Source organism: Dermacentor andersoni, chromosome 6, assembly GCF_023375885.2.
Source record: "Dermacentor andersoni chromosome 6, qqDerAnde1_hic_scaffold, whole genome shotgun sequence".
NCBI lineage: Eukaryota > Metazoa > Arthropoda > Arachnida > Ixodida > Ixodidae > Dermacentor > Dermacentor andersoni.
Window position 1 is genome coordinate 50,999,805 of NC_092819.1, and position 12,376 is coordinate 51,012,180.

A 12,376-nucleotide genomic window follows, 5' to 3' on the forward strand; every position below is an offset into this window, starting at 1 on the left:
TCTATTGACTTTATGCTGCCCTTAATATAATGTTCATTAAGATGTAATTGAATATCCTGCTATTGTTTGTTTGGGGGGGGGGGGAGCGTATTGATGTGCTTGCTGTGGGCCACCAGCAGTGACCAGTAGTGACAAGTGTGGGGCGCAGCTCTCTTTAAGGAAGGGAGGACAGGGTGTCCGAGCGAATTAAAAAGGGTGGGGTGTAGAGTGCTCTGGGGCATTCAACGCATACTAGACACACTACAGGTACACTGTACACTGTCGAATAGCGCTATCGCGATTTCGAGCACAGGGTTAACAAGGTGAACTGATTGGACCCACTCCGTTCGCACAATATGCCCCCGGCGGCGATGAAGCGGCGGTGTTTCGCCACCGGAAAGGAGTGTTTTCAGTGAACGCATATTCACACAGGTGAGTTCTCTGGCTCAGCATTTTCTAAAATTGGCTTTTGCAACGTTGTTGGAAAGCGCGTTCGCGCCTGTAGAAATCACGCTGCTCAATTTTGGAGACAGCATACGCAATAATCTGCGTATGTAATGCTAGTCAGATTCTAATTCTGTGTTACGTAGTTACTTCTCAATAGTGACTACGAAATCGGAAAACCAATTGAAAAAGGGTTGTACGTGGAGAAGCACACACTAATTTGAGCGTAAGGGCTGAAGATGCCGAATTGGAGCTGATGCGTTCGCCGACATCCAGAATGTAGTTCTCTAATACACACAAAACAGTGATTGTTTGTGAAACCATAGTGTACACACGTTCAACACGCATCGAACACCTATGGATGATTGCGCATTTTGACGAAACTTGAAATGGGAAGCTATTTCAGGCGCACGCACTATGTCACTGCCGTACATTTCATTGTGGCGGCAAATATTCTGATTAAACTAATTTAATCAAGACCGGAAGGTTTTAGGTGCTATGACTGAAGCTGCTGGAGCAGGACAGCTATTGCTCAATCGGTGACTATAATGTGATGTCAGTCCTACACATTTCCACATACTTGTGCGTCACGGGCACTGTGTGTTAATAAAGCATAAAAAGAAATATGTGCGAGGGTTCACTTGAATGGCCGTCTCTGTAAGGTATACAACCCGGCATACGGTACAACAAGGCTACCACCATGTAGTGTTTTGGTGTCTGAAATAATTCTTCAACCATTGTCATAACCTCGCTAACCAGCCTGCTTTGCATTTTTTCTGTCGTTAGTACATTATCACCTGTAGTCAATCACTGGCCCGAAGCTGCAGTTGTACAATATAGTTTGCCAGCTGCCCAGGGTCAATGCCCGATAGCTAGATTTTTCGACAATTACCATGCCGAAGTTTTGTACGAGGAGCACAGGATGCCTGGACACGGGCTACGCCTATCACACATTTCAGAGGACGCCATTTTCAGAACAAAGTGCCCGAGATGCAGCCCGAATCATGACAAGTATATATTTATCCTGATCTTGTACGAGCAATATTTGTCGTTGCGCCGTATTTAACTATGGAAAAAGAATAAATATTTCTTGTAAAGCTATACTTTCAACCAGCTATTTTAATCAGCAACGACGCCCACTTGTTTCGTCCACTAGTTCGCATGAATAATGTGCTATCACGCTGCTTGTTATAACTCTGTTTCAGTAGCACTGTCAGCAGAGATACAAGGGACACCACAGCTATAACAACATCTCTGTGTATTCATTTAAGACTGCCGAACCTCCCACTGAGAAATGAGCGTTAACAAGTTGTAGAGCAACTTGTTAACGGCTTTAACAACGGCTTTAAAGCAGTTGATGCGTTATCATGAATGTAAGAAAGCGTTTGTAGTAATTTCCTGGCTGTGTGTTCACAGGCATCGCTGCAGTCCCTTCAGCAAGACTATGTGGCAGGCAAAACTCAGTTTTTCTGTACTTTCGTTAACACAGGTACAACAAGAACACATGTGCATCAACCCGAAACTCCATAGAGCGAGAGTTTGGAGTCTGGAAACGCCGCTTGCCTTGCCTCGACATGAAACTTCAGCACGAACCTGATCGTTCTGTGCGGATCGCAACTGCCCTGCACAATCTGGCATGCATAAAGAAGGATCCAGAACCCGCACAAGCCATTACTCAAGCGAGGCCATCCGAGCGCAGGTGCGGGTCCCAGGCAGCACTCGCACCTTCCGCCTTTTGACAACACTGAAGATTCCCTACCGTGGCACACAACAGGCGCGAGGGCCGCTTGTTCGCGGGGTGCGCTTCACTTAACACTGATACATAGGGCTCCACATCACTGATCGAACTTTAGCTTGCTGAGTGGAGTGTCGACAGTCGACTTGCTACGTCTGCTCTGGTCACTTGGTTCTAGCCAGCTTTCTCACATACATGAAAAGCGTTACATTGCCTATTCACCCACTGCATGAAAGAAATAATGTGTTTCACATCCTTTATCTGTATCCACATTCCTGCAGGCCCGATCTCCAGTTTAAAATGTTCAATTTTCTTTTCTTCATTGCAAAACTGCCACATTCACCTTATGCTTCATCATCCCTTTTTTTTTTTTCAGCCTGTTTCTTTTTCTTTTTTTTCAGACAGTCAGACAGACGCTCGTCGTCCCATGACCAAGAATGAATCCTTTTTAATGCACAGTCGTCAAATATATACAGCCAGAATGGTCACATGACTTGTGTGAGAACTGGCTAAAGGAAATGAAAGCATAGCGCTTATCTCAGCGCATGTTTGTGGCTCAGGCACACACAGTGCGTATCAGGATGACGTCACATCAGGCGTAGGGAGTGCTCCTCGCGCAGCAATGCAAAGCGCACATCTGCTTCAGGGCCCCCATTCTTTTCTCAAGCAGAGCTAACCTATCTCTCGGAACCACAGGAGTCTCCGAAGGAGCTGCTGTCGGTCTGTGCGGCACAGGGTGTCCTTCACCTGCTCTTTCATTTGCAGGCAGCGCTGACGAAGGTGTGACTGCTCTATATAAGATTCTGAATTACTTGAACGTGCTGGGGTGCGGCAGTACGTTTATTTACTTGGTTGTCTGTGTCCGCACGAATGTCACGTGCTTGTTCATACGTATAGGGCTCCGGGGTTGTTAGTCATCCTCCGCAACAATATAGTTGCACTTTCTAACAAGAGCATGCACTGCACGTTGCACAAGACATGGAAGGAGCTCCCATATTCGCGAAATGCTACTTGTTCTGAGCTCTCGGTTACATTTTCCAATTTTACCTTCCGAACAGAGATGCCGTAATGTCGCTGCAGACGGCGTTGCTATATAGACATTGCAGCACTTCATCTCAACGAGAACACCACACTTCTCCGATTCTGTATATGACCTCATGATGCCATTAAAGATATGTCATCTCCTCATGCAGTCCTTCTGTTAAATGCATATCGTTACACATTCAGCAGATGCAAGATATGTTCAGCAAATGTTACACACTTAGCCAGTCTTTTACTTACAAAAAAAAGTTATATTACGTAACGATAGTGATTGGCAATGAGAAGCAGTTAGTAACATAAAAGTTATTCTGAACGTTTTCTTTTTTTCTTTTCTCTTTTTTTTTTTTTTTGTTGACTACACTAGGGACACACAATTTTGTATTTACATTACAGCAGCAAATTACTTCCTGACCCACTGACGTCGGAAATATGATCAGTTGTAGCAGTCGGTATGGGTAATGTTCAAATGATGCACGTAAAGGTTTAAAACCTTTGCAAGCACGTTTTATAACCACTGTAAATGCCCGAAAGTTTGTAACCTATAGTACCAAAGCTGTCGTGGAGCAGATCTTCCTCCCCTGCGACTGTGGACCGCAGTAGCCGCAAAACGGGTCCACTTTCCACAGGGGGCCAAGTATGATGCCCCATTGCTGTCGTCCGTGCTGGCAATGCAGGTTGCCATGTGACCGGCCACTGCCCCCCCCCCCCCCCCCCCCCCCCCAATTTTTGCCACTGTACCTATCGCTGGTGGGGGCGGTTGGCCTCCTAGAAAGTAGCATTGCACTTAATCGGGTGAGACCAAGTGCGATATGCGTTTTGAAACTAATTCTTGCAGAAAAAATAAAATTGCTTGACGCGAGTTTTGTGACTCTCAAGACAGATGAAAACATCTCAAATGTGCTGGAAGCAATAAATAAGCAATGACACAAAATGTCATACTGGTTCTATAACTGACCTGTTTCCTTTCAGATAAATGATCAGCGGATGTCACTCAATAATAACAGTCGCAAGCTTCAGCTGCAATACAAATGCGTACTCCTTAGTTATCGGAATCGCCAAGAGCCCACTCTGTGACTTCTGCGGGTGCAATGAAACAATCGCGCGCCTTCTTAGTGAGTGCCCTTGTTTCAATCCGCAAAGAGCAATCCTCTCAGCCACCCTAGAGAAACTGGACAAGCGCCCAATGACAGAAAACAACATCCTTGGAAACTGGCCTATGCGAAACATCAGCGCGATCCGCTATGAAGGCGCTGCTGCGGTATTTAAACCACACGGCCCTTTCTGACAAATTCTCACTGTACACTGTGTGACGTAGGATTGTACGGTGACACTGCGTAACACTCGGAACGGCTTCGCAGGCTGCGTGACATTGCCCACAGAAACAGTTCGTGTGTATCGTGTGTACGTGTGTGTGTGCAGGCTTCTTCTTCTTCTTCTTCTTATTATTATTATTATTATTATTATTATTATTATTATTATTATTATTTTATCTTTTTCTCTGTCTCACCGATCGAATCCCTTTGCCCATCCCCCAGTACAGGGTAGCCAACTAGAGATAATCTCTGGTTAACCTCCCTGTCTTCCCCCTCTCTCTCTCTCTCTCTCTCTCTCTCTCTTCAGCTGCAGTAACAGGAGAGCGCTGGTACAGCGCGCGTCTGTACGAAATATATTGCGAGGACTGTACTGAAACTTCGAGGCAACCGGTGAAGCCGTAAACACGTCGAATTACTCCCATATCCGTGTGCGGTACTACAATAAAGCTGTAGGACGAGTGACATACTGTTTTTTTTTTTTTTTTTCATAAGATTGGTCAACGCGAGAAGTACGCAGTGCCTCGAGAGCAGCGGTTGCCGGTGACGTTTGTGCAGTTATAGTAAGCAACAGTCGGCGTACACTCCACGGCCGCGTCGAATCTAATAAGTACCATATACGATGAAATGCGGAGCTTGTATACAAGCACTGAATGTCAATGATTGCGAAACGCTGCTATTAGCGTGCGCTTTCTCCCCCTTATGAGGTATGCTTAGAAGACACTCACATGTTTTAAGAACTTTGCGCTTCGCTTCTGGGCCTTCCACTTTTGCTTCATATTAACCCAGAGCTTTTTTTTTTTTTTTTTAATCTGCTCGGGCTCTTTAGGTGGGACTCCATGATTGGAGTTGTATTGTTTGCAGAGCTCTGCCCACGTCTCTGTCTTCTAATTCAGCAGCGCGACGTCTCGTTTTTTTGCATTCCAAGATATGATTGCGTCTCTCCACGAGGCTTACTATATTGTTCTGTTACTCAGTAAAGAGCGGCGCTGGTCTCCGAGCACTAGTAGTACACTGCCTGTTCGGCATTTTCTAAAAAGAAAAACGGTAGCGCGCGCGCGCGCACGCATGCACGCACAGACACACACACACACACACACACACACACACACACACACACACACACACACACACACACACACACACACACACACACACACACACACACACACACAAAGTAAAATAAATAAAAAGAAAAGTAAAGCATAGCGGGAACATTATATGGCAAAACAGGAACAGCAACGCGGACTGCTTGCTCACTGAACGGATAGTTTGCTGTGGATTGGCATGGATTGCTGCGGCTAGTCTTTGTTTTGGCTGGCGCTGTAGTTATTACGTGCATGTAGCAGCAAACGGCCATTTATAAATTTGTAAGAAATGATAGCTTCAAATGGTTTACCTATATAGATGCAGTAAAAGTGATACTATACATAAGAGCATTGAAAATGTCTTCAACTTCCCCGCAATACACCAACGTAACTCAATAAACGAGATTTTCAACAAATTATATTTCAAACGATCAACCTAGTTTCGTCACGTTTCCATTAGCAACATCTAAGGCACTTATCCCATCTTCGCTGCTCCTTTATAGCACTGCTTTGGTTCTGACCAAAACGACGCTACAACGCAGCACGAAGTGCTGACTAGGCGTCCCAAATGCGTATATCATTAGAAGGAAGTGCCCTCGAGACGGTGCAATGACAAAAACTATATATATATACTTAGAGGCTATAGGAACGAACACCACCAGCAGTTTTGTGCGTGCTCTTTGCAGCTATAGCGTAGCCGAGCCTTCTTTCCTTTATTTGCGTGCTTTTATCGAGCTTCTCGCGATTCGTGCACCTGGAAGTTCCTTTCTGTTTTAAACATTCACCTTTCCGCGAGAAGCTCTGCGAACTACTTTGCCAACTTAATGTAATTGCTAATGACGTTCGCGCTTAGGTTGGCAGTGTTTATATTTGTATTTATTTTCTTGCGGTACTATAATCACCCTCTATTATTTTTTTGTTCACGCAAAGCATCGCATCGATGAGCCTCGGAATAACTTTCTGGCAAATAGCCGACTTTCCCCTCTTACCACCATGCGTAATGAACAAAAACCAACTAAGAAGAAAGGTGCGTCGCACTGCACAAGCAAGTTTCATGGCGGTGCCAAGAAGCGCTCACGTGATGCAGCATTTTCTCTAAATACAGCAGTCTCATTTGTCACTGTCATGCGGGTTGAGCTTCGTCTGCATTGGAACTTTTCCAATAAGATCAAAGCAAGAAGGGCGCGCCAGCATAACATGAATGATGTCCAGCGTGCTTGAAAATGACGTGTACCGGCGCTGGATCCTTAGGCGCGATCCAATAGCGAAGCTGGTGAGAATATAGCAAGGTTGAAGAGGCCAATCACGTTCCAAAACAAGCTCGCGTGCGAGCGCTCGCCGCCCAATGAGCTCGCGAACTGCGTCGATACTTTTCGAATGCGATCGAAGCAAGAAGCATGTGCGAATATATGGCATAGCAAGATTGAAGTCAATCGCGCTGAAAATGTACACGCACACACCAGCGCTCAATTGTGATTGAGCTCGACCTACGTTGTAACTGGCATATGAGGTCGAAGCACGAAGCGCTTGTGAACATAGTACTCAAGATTAGAGCCCGTGATGCATATAATATGGCATGCATACTAGCACTCTGCCTGCATTGAGTGTGACATGCACCCACTCAAGCACGCTTGAAAGTGTGTTAAAATGAGCACATTATTTGGCTCTTGCAGCTACAGCCCTCCAGCTTCTATATACACCGGCATATATCGACTTCTAATAGATCGGTCTTACGGAGGTCTTACTTACATATAGATTGCGATCGGGCTCGATCACGATCCGAACTGCCTGCGTCACGCTTGTATCAACAAACAGCATGACACATCAACAAAGTTGAAAGTCCCGTATGGTTTAACATTTTGAGCTGTACAGCACTTTAAGCCCTAAAATACACGCGACGGTGCTCTTTGATTTCATCTATCATTCCTCTGGAGAACGCCACAATCACTCGCCAGCAATATTAATTGCAAATGTTACCCCAGAAGTTGTTCGCACGTCTTCACGAGTATTCAGACGTGTCTTGTGAACTGCTTTTATTGGATCAACTACATGCCACCTCTTATGCTCGGCATCAATACTGCCGGCGTGAGCACTTCATGCTGAATTGGAAAGAGAGCCCCGATGATCGCGGCCCTCTCCTGCTCTTCATGGCGTCCAACGCTCAATCCAGCCATCTTAGACGATGGCTCAATCATCATCGGAGAGACCGCTACGCGGTAAGCGCGTCCTGCAGGACCACAATAGAGTTTTTCAGCCCGGTCCAGTCCACCCAGCGCGGAAGCCATACCATTCCATAAGCAGTGACGCGCATGGCAGTGAAGAAGCACTGCGGTGAAGAGAGGTTCTGATAGGTAGGGCAAATGGCCGACCAAGGTGAGTTATGTAAGCCACCCATTACAATACAATATTCAATATATCAATATGTATGCCAAGACAGAAGTCACCGCCCCCCTCCCCCCCCCCCCCCCTATAATTTCCCCTCTTTCTACTTTTCTTGGTCCATTATACTTGTGTAGAGTCGGCATCATAAGCTTACGCAGCAGTAGTTCCGACAAAACGTTGAATTTCCAAGCAGCTTGTGGCAGTAACCTGTAAAACAGACACAACTCTATGGACTTCGCGTATACGAGTACAGGCAGGAATTATGCAATCGAATCCACGAAGATTTTCGTTTCGTAAGTGCTCTTTGCCATTGGCTGACCGCCTGCGCTAATAACATGTCCAGCACCACGATTGGCCAGACTTTTCTCTTAAGATTGATTCTAGCTAGGAGTTCTTCGTGAACGCGGGTCCTGAATACCGAGCTGCGTACCCAGGCTACACGAGTATCAAGGTTTTGTTCAGATCCCGTGGGCTGTAAACTTTTGACGCCGAACAGTGTAGAGACAACCCCGGCCTCAATAATGCTCGTAACTTCGGCGCCTATTGCCTCCTCATTCAAGTACACGTGCGTAAAATTGGTCACACACACGCGTGCTTTGCGTCAATTAAGCTGGCGCAGCAATGAGCTTTGGAAATGCCCTATATACCACACATACATTCAACTTCCAAATCCTCGTTTAGCGCATGCGTGTCTGCCTCCTGCAGCATTTTCAGTACGCTGTGTTGCTGTCGCCTCCCTTCAGAAGAGTAGGCAGGCGTTGTGCCCCTTCCGGTGGCAGTTGCCAGCATGCTCCTCGCTTTCCCTTTTCTGTTAACTGTGTATATGTGTATATGTGTTCAAAACAAATAATAATAATAATTTAAGTCGCTCTGATGAAAAGCGCGTGTTTATGCGCTTTCCTCGTGACGTAAATCGCGGTCGACGCTAATTATTAGAGAAAGAGAGACGGACGGTTTCTGCATAACATTATGCCCGAGAGTTGTTGTCCAAGTCCGTGTGCCCCAGCTATGCAAATGAAGGCGGGGCGCTTCGTTAACCCTAGCCTCTTTATCGCGTCGACTCATCTCAAACTCCTGTCTACCTCGCTCGCCTCCTCCAAATTAAACGTTACCAGTTTAAAAAAAGCACACACGCACAAGGAAAGGCAGATCGATCGGGTTGATAGCGTATACATTAGCAGTGGGGCCCTTCAATCTATAGCGCGTGTTTATATAGACGGAAATGAGGCTTCGCAATCAGCACTTAACTGCAAGAGCCGGGGGGGTGCTGCTCAATCCCACTCGTGTTGGACGCACTGATCTGCATTTGGGGTAGCAAAACGTGGGACGACGCGTTATATAGAAACGGGACGTCCGAGAGGTTTTCGTATATATCGCGAACGATTGCAAATCGACCGGGATATTATTTTATTTTTCCTCGATAAAAATCTACACACACGCGTTTTTCCTCTGTTATCGCAGTGGATCTCTACTGAAGCGAGATGAATGCACTGTACTAAAGAACAAGTCATAAACTGTCCGAGGCCCCTCCACAGTTTTATTTCTGGCGCTACATCCTTCGCTTGAAAGGCAGGTTGACCTGATCGGCGTAACGTAAGCGTCTCAATGAAGGACCAGCCGATAGTATGCCCTCCCAGCTGTTCACAGTCGCTACTCAATTTAGAACGACTCTACCGTATATATGCGGATCCAAGCCGACTGCGACTGTGAGCAGATATAAGAGACGCGACGCTAAATTTAAAAAAAATAATAAAAGAATAACTTAGCTGGTTTCAGTGACCGTCCGGCTTTAATTGAACTCTTCTTCGAAGGCAGATGGCTCTTAGAGCTCTTACATGTCACCTTTTCAAGAACTATAGCGCATACTTCTTTGCGACGCATACAACATCTTCGTCCGCATAATAGTATATGAGGGCGAAGAGAGGGAGAAAGACGTATTTTTTGAAATCTTAGATTCGCAAGTCTACTCTTGACTGGTGTCATCTGTGGACGGAGGATAAGAAGCTTATAAGGATAAGAGGCTGCTCAATCTGGTGACATCCTGGCATTTTATACAAGGTTGACAATGGTCAAGATGGTCTCCAGGACAATCTTGGCCTCGTCCGGTGCTTTCTTGGGGTGATACTACTGGCTAGCGGCTGTCAGGTCCATGTCGCAAGTCGGCGAGCTCGTATACCTCAGCGCACTCCCACAGAATGTGATTGGCGCTTGCTGGGGTAGCGTTTTGCATTTAGGACACGGGACCTGTCTCTGCGATGCCGAGTATATCTTGTGCTGGAACCGCAGCTCTAGAGCCGGCGTCCAGGCCCTCCCGGTCCTTCTACCCACCTCAGCATGACTGTTGGGTGACGGTTGAGTTGCTTTGGGATAGGGTGTTCATCCATCACGAGAAGGTTTCGGTGTGCGACATGTTCCTATTCTCGCTTTATTTTAGAGCGCAGCTACTAGGCGCCCGTTCGTGTGGCGTACGTCGGTGTCGGCGGCGTAACCGAGCGAACAAGCACAGTGAAAGATAAAAGAGCGAACGCGGAGCGGGAGATGAAAGACGTTAGCCCCGAACGGCGGACACCAATGAGAGCGGCCCCTTCGGTGACGCACGCGCGGGAAACTGACGTCATGCGGACCCTCCCGACCGCTCTGTGCGTACCAGTATGTGGTCTCAGCCAGACCACTAGTTTCGTACTATCGTCTGCTCGCGTCAGCCCTCGTTCGCGCTTGTTTCGATTGTAATGATTTGCGATTGTTTTGTAATCTGGTTGTATGTGCGACGCGAATTGTGTAGTGCTTTCTGGAAGCCACGCGGCACCAGCGATTACAATGGAACCTTCGACGACACATGTACAAAAGCCGACGCGCTTCACTCACCGGTCAGATTTCCGACGATCGCCGACTCTGCTACATGTCTGAAATTCTTTGCCTCAATATACGTCGAAATGAAAACGTCTATAGAGCTGCGCTCAAATTGGGAATTACCCAGTGTCCTAATCGTCGGGGAATTTTCCGCCCCCATTTGCCAGTGGGTGGCCATCATCTGCTTGTGATATAACTAAGATGGCATCGTGTGCATCCCACAGACGCACATCTGCTCTTCAAAATATGGCGTTGTTCGCTTTGAGAGCCAGCTGCTATAGCAGTGAGTGAGGTCCTGGCTGCTAGGAGGGAGTAATAAAGTCAGCTAAGCTTCTGTTCGGTTCTGGCCTGCTAAATAAACCGTGTATCTCAGCTAACGTTAGTAAAACTCTTCAACGAAAAGAAAAACTACATATTTAGACAACACCGTGCAATGTATATATGTGTGTACTGACGCCGCCGTTCTCAGAGGCTGTGTAACGCACACCACATCCAACCAGTTATGAACCATAAGAGCTGCGCGGTAGCGCAGTGATTAGTGCGGTCCAACTTCCAATTCAGATGGCGGTGGTCAGCTGTTGTTGCATAAGGTGGGGTTAGCCTGGCGTGCTTGGCCAGCAACTGCTAGCTTTATCTGAGCATCCCTTACGCTAGTGCGAGGGAGAATTAAGAGTTTTTTCCCCTATTTTTTTATCAGCCAAAATTAGGTACATGCAGGTAATTAGAGATATAAGTACTATTTTACGTACCTCACGCTACTTTTCCACATAGTCCCCATACCGGTTCAGTCATTTGTCCCATCGCAGCACTAAACTTGATATGCCCCTGTGCCATGTTGTCGTCAGTCAGCGGCGCACACGGCCTACCCCGAGCGCTCATTGTCATGCAAGTTTTCACGTCCTTTTGCGAACTCGCAGCACCACCACGTCGCACTTCTCAAAGCGAGAAACCTTTCCCCATGCGTGGGCTGCATTTCCCTGTGGATTTCGATGGGCGTTCGTCCCTTGCTCCAAAGAAAACGAATCACACTTCGTTGATCGTACACCGTGGACGTTTGAAGCCCAACTGCCATCTTCAACAACTGACAATTGCGCGGTACAGCGGAGCTACCGGCAGATGAGACCGGACCGGCCCAAGGAAGGTCCTTCGCTGGGAATGGATATGTTGACTTCGCATTTACAGACGCAATTTGGCAATTTGGCTGAAAAAGAAAAAAAAATCAGGCAGAGAATTTCTGATTCGCCTTCGTAGTAAGCATGTTTGACCAAACGTTCACCGATTCCGTTGTTTCTGAGCAACGCACTCAACATTTGATGACTGCTTTCGTTCCGTTTGGGGCGCATTATACTTACTGCCGCAGGCGTTCGTGAGTTCGGTTTCCAGTGGCTCTTGTGGGCAAAGTTACTGTTCACAGCCACATACATGACGAGGATGAAGCTGAGTATATATATATATATATATATATATATATATATATATATATATAGAGAGAGAGAGAGAGAGAGAGAGAGAGAGAGGAGAGAGAGAGGCACAGCAGTATATGTAGT